A 7,393-nucleotide genomic window follows, 5' to 3' on the forward strand; every position below is an offset into this window, starting at 1 on the left:
GGTAAAAGCCTGTAAGCCTAAGAGCTAATCCTGTACATGGCTCCTTTACCTACACACTGGGGATTTGACCTCTATCTCCACTCTCATTAATATGGGTGGCCTATTTGCTCTTATTAATAGAAAAGGGGGAACTGTGGGAAGCCGCCCCCACATTCGCCGTCACAAGATGGCGCTGACATCCTGTGTTCTAAGTTGGTAAACAAATAATCTGCGCATGAGCCAAGGGTATTTACGACTACTTGTACTCTGTTTTTCCCGTGAACGTCAGCTCGGCCATGGGCTGCAGCCAATCAGGGAGTGATGCGTCCTAGGCAATTGTTGTTCTCTTTAAAGAGGAAAGGGGTTTCGTTTTCTCGCTCTCTCTTGCTTCGCTCTCTCTTGCTTCTTACACTCTGGCCCCATAAGATGTAAGTAATAAAGCTTTGCCGTAGAAGATTCTGGTTGTTGTGTTCTTCCTGGCCGGTCGTGAGAACGCGTCGAATAACACTAAGCCTAAAACAAGTAATTGACAAGGTTTGTTTAGTTTAGATATATGTAACAGGAAAGGTTCTCAGAACTTTTCAGAGACCTATGGAATATGGCATTTAAGGTGGTTAATGGAAGGGAAGAGCAGGGAAAGATAGTAGGGAAACATGCCAGCTCCAGGCAGCACCCCTCATCTTCTCCAGGGAAGATAATGGGGTACAGAAGAACTCCACCTGGAACTCACTTTAAATGTGGCAAAGCCGCCATTGGGTGAAGAACTGCCCTTCACCTTGCCCACTGCCAGGAGCCTGTCCAAACTGTGGACAAGAACACTGGGGAGGTGATTGCCCCTCTGCCTAGACAAGTAGGCAGATCTCCCGAGTCCTCCTCCACAGAAATGTCTGTTGGATCTTCTGAGCTTGGCAGCCAAAGACTGAACCTGCCCTGGGACCTCTGCCCACAGTGAAATCAAAACTACCACAAAGGAGCTTAGGGTGATGGTCCAGGCAGCCAGCAAGTCTCCATCACTTCCTTGGCCCCAGAAGGTCCCTCAGAGCCTGGACAGCAAGTAGAACAGCCTGCTCCTTTCAGACTTGGCCAGCGTTCCAGCTTTTTGGGCCCCCAACAAGGACACCCTGTTATCAGCAGGAAGTAGTCATAGAGAAGTTTGAAACATTTATTGAGAAACAACAAAAGGCTAGGATGTTAGGTCTCAAATCCTGAGACAAAAACCTCAGTTGCGTAGTGAACCAATCAGAGCAGACCTGGCCTCCAGGTTCTCCCATCCCTCAGTCCCTGCCTGTTATAGGGTATGACTGGCACACCTAGTCCTGTCCCCTACCCTAACCTTCTCCAGCCCAGGGGCTAAGCTTCCCTTCCCTATATAATCCAGCCATGGTTACCACCCTCCTCTCTCCCTCCCTCCTTCCCCTTCCAGCCGTTCTGAGTAATGCATCTGGTTAGCCTGTCTTCCCTCTTCCCAATGCCCCACATGGCCTGGCTCAGGGTCATGAGCACTCTGTACACTTTCAGATGTCTCTGCCTCTGGCTATGCCCTCTCTTTTATCTACAATAAACCTTCTCTACACCATACCAAGGAACAGTCATATCCTTTTCTTCCTTCCTTCCTTCCTTCCTTCCTTCCTTCCTTCCTTCCTTCCTGGTGATTGAACCCATGTCCTCTGGAAAAGTAGCCAGTGCTCTAACTGCTCCATCCCCTCTACCTTACTTTTGAGGCAGGATCTTTCCACTGAGGTGGGAGCTCACTGTTTTGGGTAGACAGGCTGGTCAGTGAGCCTGTGGGTTCTGCTTGTCTCTGTCTCTCTAGTGCCAGGGCTACAGGCACACATGCCACCCCCAGCTTTTTACACTGGCACTGGGGATCCAAACTCAGAACCTGACACTACCACAGCCCACATCTCCCTGATCTCTACAGAGCTGCCTCCCTCTCTTCCTTCATCTCAGATGTGCCTTTGCGTTGCTAACCAAGGCTCGGCTTCCCCGCTGCTGTTCACATAGGCATCGCCCATGTTTCTCATCTGTTTTGTTTTATTTTTGGGTCAGAGTTTCATATAGCCCAGGCTGGCCTTTGTAGCTGAAGATAGCCTCAAACTCTTGATCCTTTGGCCTGCAGCTCCCAAGCACTGGGATTACTGGACTGTACTACCATACCCGGCTAAGACACGTAAATTTAATTAAACTTACATTCTCATAGAGCTCTTTCCCAGAGAGTAAAGTCCAGAGAAATCTACCACTGCAAGAGGCTTTTATTCTTTAGACAAAGAAGAGTAAGTCTTAGAGCAGAGACAGAGCAGAGGGTAGCTGAAGACTGGGGACTGCGTGATAAAAACATGTGGAGAGAATTTAGCAGATCCCTGATGCCTGGTTCTGAGTTGATTAAAAATTGTCTCTGGTAAAGGAGGATTTATGTTCTGCCTTGAGGCAGACAGATGACAAGGACAGTGAGGAAAGTCCCTCTGCATTCTAACCTTCCTCAACTCCACCAGCCTCGGCGTTTAAGGGAGAAATATTACCGTTTCCTTTGGGCCAAGTTGGAGCCAGTGAAGTAGTCGGAAATGTACAGTCACAGGAAATTGCTGCCACCAAGGCTGGAGGAACAAAGAGAAGACTTGTCACAAGAGGCCAGAGAGGAAGTCACCCAGTACAAACTGAAGCGCGCGCGCACACACACACACACACACACACACACACACACACACACACACACACGATCACTATGGCTACCCACTTCCTCATCCTTCTGTGCTTCCACGCTGAGAGATAAACTGTAGCCTGAGACACAGAGGGGCTGAGGAACAGGCCCCAGGCGGATGCAGCCCAGAGTGGCCCAGGACCTTTCCTAGTGAACTAGAGGTCTGACCATATTGGCTCTCCCAAATCGGGTTCCCCACTTACATCCTTTGTCAGCTCCCTTCAGGATTAAGTCAGGCTTGCACTCCCAGTCTGTGGTTGCCTATGGCAACTGGGCGATTTATCCCCAAAGTAGCATCTTGAGATTTATTTTCCTCTAATTTAAAAAAAAAGTTTTTATTTTATCTTTAAAAGATCTTATTTATTTTTATTTTATGTATATGCATATTTTTGCCTGTATGTTTGTGCAACACCACACACATGTAGTATCCAGAGTGGCCAAAAGAGGGCATCCAATATCTTGGGATTGTGAGCCAACGTGTGGGTACTGGGAAGCAAACCCTGGGCCTCTGCAAGAGCAGTAAGTTCTCTTAACCACTGACTTGGTTAATTGATTGATTGATTGATTGATTGATTGATTGATTGATTGAGGCAATATAGCATGTAACCCAGGCTGGCCACAAACTTGATATATAGCCAAGTGTAATGGTTTGTATATGCTTGGCCCAGGGAGTGGCACTATTTGGAGGGGTGGCCTTGTTGGAGTAGGTGTGTCACTGTGGGTGTGGGCTTCAATACCCTCATCCTAGCTGCCTGGAAGCCAGTATTCTGCTAGCAGCCTTCAGATGAAGATGCAGAACTCCCAGTTCCTCCAGCACCATGCCTGCTTGGATGCTGTCATGTTCCACCTCGATGATAATGGACTGAACCTCTGAACCTGTAAGCTAACCCTAATTAAATGTTGTCCTTGTAAGAGTTGCCCTGGTCATGGTGTCTGTTCAGAGCAGTAAAACCCTAACTAAGACACCAAGCATGATAATTAACAGAATTCTGGCCCTCCTTCATCTACCCCGAGGAGTCCTGGAACAACAGACATGGACTGCCACACTCTTCCCATCTGCCATTTCTACTCCAAGCTCAAAAGGCTTTCAGTCTCTCCTTGCTTTGGTGTCAAATGCCAGCACTGGGCTGAGGTTCAAGGCAGCTTGCTCACAGGACTGCTACACCTAGCTAGCTAGCTATGGCTTGAGAGCTCTGTTGACCAGAGCCACTACACACAGCCACTCCAGCATGAAGAACTTGCATAGCAGCTGGCTTCCCCAAGTAGATGTCCCAATCCAACCAGAGGTGCTTGTGGCCTTTTCTAATGTAGCCTCAAACTCTCTTCAAATGATCTTTTCCATTCTAGTTGTTTCCTTTTTAGAAAATTATGCTGAGGATCAAATCCAGGGTCTTATACATGATAATTAAGTACCATAACCAGCCCTCACTGGGGGATTCTAGGCAGGGGCTGTACCACTGAGCCACGCCCCCAGACACTCACTGGGGGATTCTAGGCAGGGGCTCTACCACTGAGCCATGCCCCCAGCTCCATTCTTCGAGCTTTGATGAATGTTTACTAATCATATGACTATAACTCCCAGCTCTGCTCTCATTTCTACTATGTCTTCTATAACATATAAGTAGTCTTCATATAACCTATAAGTGGTCTCTGCTTTTGCATGTGCCTTCCACTTAAAAATGTTATTATTTTTAAAATTTTTTGTGACGCGTGTCTTGTCTACATGTGTGTCTATGCACCATGTCTGTGCTTGGTGCCCATGGAGGCCAGAGAGGAGCATTGGATATCTTGGGACTGTAGTTGCAGGCTATGAACCACCTTGTATTTATGCTGGGACCTGAATCTGGGTCCTCTGCAATACTAACAAATATTTTTAACTGGTGAGCCATCTCCTGAGCCTTCTATATATCTTCCACTTGAAGACTTTTCTCATTTTTAAGACCCAGGTGAGGGGCTGGGCAGAGTTCAATTGACAGCTTGTTTGCTCAAACTAGAAACTAGGGTTCCATGCATGCTAGGCTATGACTGGCCCACACCTCCAGGCCCCAAATTCTTGAAACACAGTTGTGGTAGTTTGAATAGGTTCAGCTCCCATAGATTCATATGTTTGAATATGTTTGACCATACGGAGTGGAGCTATTAGGAGGTGTGGCCTTATTGGAGGAAGTGTGACTTTGTTGGAGAAAGTGTGTCACTATGTTGGTGGGTTTCAAGGTCTTCTATGCTCAGGTTCTGGAATCAGAGTCTCCTCTTAGCTGCCTTTGGATCAAGATGTATCACTCTCAGCTGCTCCAGCACTATGTCTGCCTGCAGGCAACCATGCTTGCCGCCATGATGATAATGGACTGAACCTCAAATTGTACGCTAGTCACAATTAAATATTTTCCTTTATAAAAGTTACCTTGGTCATGATGTCTCTTCACAGCAATAAAAGCTTAACTAAGACAACAGGATAGTGAACAAAAGAACATGGCTACTATTTTTTTAATATTTAAATTTTGGGGCAAAACAAAACAAAAAATCCAACCAACCAACCAAACAAACAACCAAACAAACAAACAAATGTTGGGACAAAGACAACCTCTTGAGCCATTGCACTGTCCCACGGGTGCTAGTTAAACCACTGACTTTTGAGTGTTTCAGAATGCATCAAAAGCCACCTGACACAGGACAAATAATCTGTTTTATCTTCATCTGTGGACTTCATAGAAGAAGGGGAAGACCTTGTTTTTAAGATTATTTTTTAATTTTATGTATATGTGAGTACACTGTAGCTGTCTTTAGACACACCAGAAGAGGGTGTCATATCTAACTACAGATGGTTGTGAACCACCATGTGGTTGCTGGGATTTGAACTCAGGACCTTCAGAAGAGCAGTTAGTGCTCTTACCAGCTGAGCCATCTCACCAACCTCTAAGACTGTCTTTCTTAACATGAGTGTGATCATTACCCAGATCGAGGCTAGGATGCTATAGTCCTTTGTTTGCTGATTTATCCATTCCTTCATCTATCTATCTTTTCATTCATCTGCTCATCCATCAATTCATCATCCCTTCACCTGCCCATCCATTTATCCAACCATCCACCCACCCATCCATCCATTCATCTATCCACTCATCTATCCATCCATCATCCATCCATCCATCCATCCATCCATCCACTCATCTATCCATCCATCCATCCATCCACTCATCCATCCATCCATCCATCCATCCATCCATCCATCCATCCATCCATCCATCCATCCATCCATCCATCCATCCACTCATCTATCCATCCATCCATCCATCCACTCATCCATCCATCCATCCATCCATCCATCCGTCCACTCATCCATCCATCCATCCATCCATCCACTCATCTATCCATCCATTCACTCATCTATCCATCTATCTATCCATCCATCCACTCATCTATCCATCCATTCACTCATCTATCCATCTATCTATCCATCCATCTACTCATCTATCCATTCATTCATTTTTTTCACCACCAGCTGCTCAGGCTCTCAGTGCCATGCACATACACACAGGTGGTTTCCCAGTAAAATCAGGAAACTCAGCTAGACAGAGAAGCACATATCTGTAGCACATATCTCTTATTTACTCAAGAGGCTGAGACAGGAAGATTGCTTGAGGTCAATGTAGTTTGAGGTCAGTATAGGCAATCACCAAGATTTTATTGAGGGGCTGGAGATATGGTTAATTGGTTAAGAGCACTATTTGCTTTTGGAGAGGAATCAGGTTCAGTCCCCAGCACCCACATAGCTGCTCACAATTGTCTAATTCCAGCTCCAGGATATCTGATGCCCTCTTTGGACACTACACACATATGGTGCACAGACACACAAGCAGGCAAACATTCACACATATAACATAGAAACACATAAATTTAAAAAACAAAAAGATCTCATCTGAAACAAGATGGATCTCACTTACCCTAAAGTGCAGTTTTAGCGTGGGAATAGCCATTCTTGATAATATAGTACAGAAGTGGATGCACTGTCACGCCGGTTGGATTTATGTCTGAGCCATTTGGAAGAGCAGTATCAATTTGGAGCTTCATCTTAACATGATAAATGAAAATAAATTCCAGATGGACTTGGGCAAAATGTGGGTAGAATATTGCACAATAAAAGCTCTGAAGATGAAATAAATATTTAATAACCTCTGGGTAGAGTTTCTGTACTTCAAAGTGCGAGAATGAGTCGCTAAGGAAAAGATGGATGCATTGGACTGTGTGGAGAGTTGACTCTTCCAAATGTCTAAAACAAACATGCTTAACAATAAATAATAGGAAAACAAGATAGGAAAAATGACTAACCCTCTAAGTATAATGAAGATGCTAATAAATTGATGTTAAATTAATTTTAAAAACCCACTAACCCAGAATAGAAATGGACAAATATAGGAGATCACAAAAGAAATACAAACAATTCTCCCATGCACAGATGTTCAAAATAGCGATTGCTCGGGCAACGCATAGACAAGTGGCTCGCAGTCCCTTAGGGGTCCAAGAACCCTTTCACAGGAGTCACATACCAGATAGACTGCATACCAGATATTTTCATTACAGTTCGTAACAGTAGCAAAGTTACTTTTATGAAGTAGCAGTGGCCTAATTTTATGGTGTGTGGGAAGGGTCATCACAGCCTGGGGAGCTGCATTAAAGGGTCAGGGCATTAGGAGGGGCCTCCGTGATATTCACACAATGGTA

General features: G+C 45.2%; 1 long non-coding RNA gene across 3 annotated transcripts; it reads right to left on the reverse strand.

The window, feature by feature from the left end:
* Window positions 1–451: 451 nt before the first annotated feature.
* Gm42376 lies at window positions 452–6,697 on the reverse strand. 3 transcript variants are annotated; one of them, XR_881937.2, is made up of 3 exons: window positions 6,616–6,697; window positions 2,499–2,573; window positions 452–492 (listed from the first exon to the last, which is right to left on the reverse strand). It is a non-coding gene; the product is annotated as a predicted gene, 42376 (long non-coding RNA). The 3 variants fall into 3 exon arrangements; XR_881938.2 differs by lacking the exon at window positions 6,616–6,697 and adding an exon at window positions 2,881–2,908; XR_881939.3 differs by lacking the exon at window positions 6,616–6,697 and adding an exon at window positions 2,714–2,861.
* Window positions 6,698–7,393: the final 696 nt, after the last annotated feature.

This window comes from Mus musculus, chromosome 7 (assembly GCF_000001635.26).
Source record: "Mus musculus strain C57BL/6J chromosome 7, GRCm38.p6 C57BL/6J".
Taxonomy (NCBI): domain Eukaryota; kingdom Metazoa; phylum Chordata; class Mammalia; order Rodentia; family Muridae; genus Mus; species Mus musculus.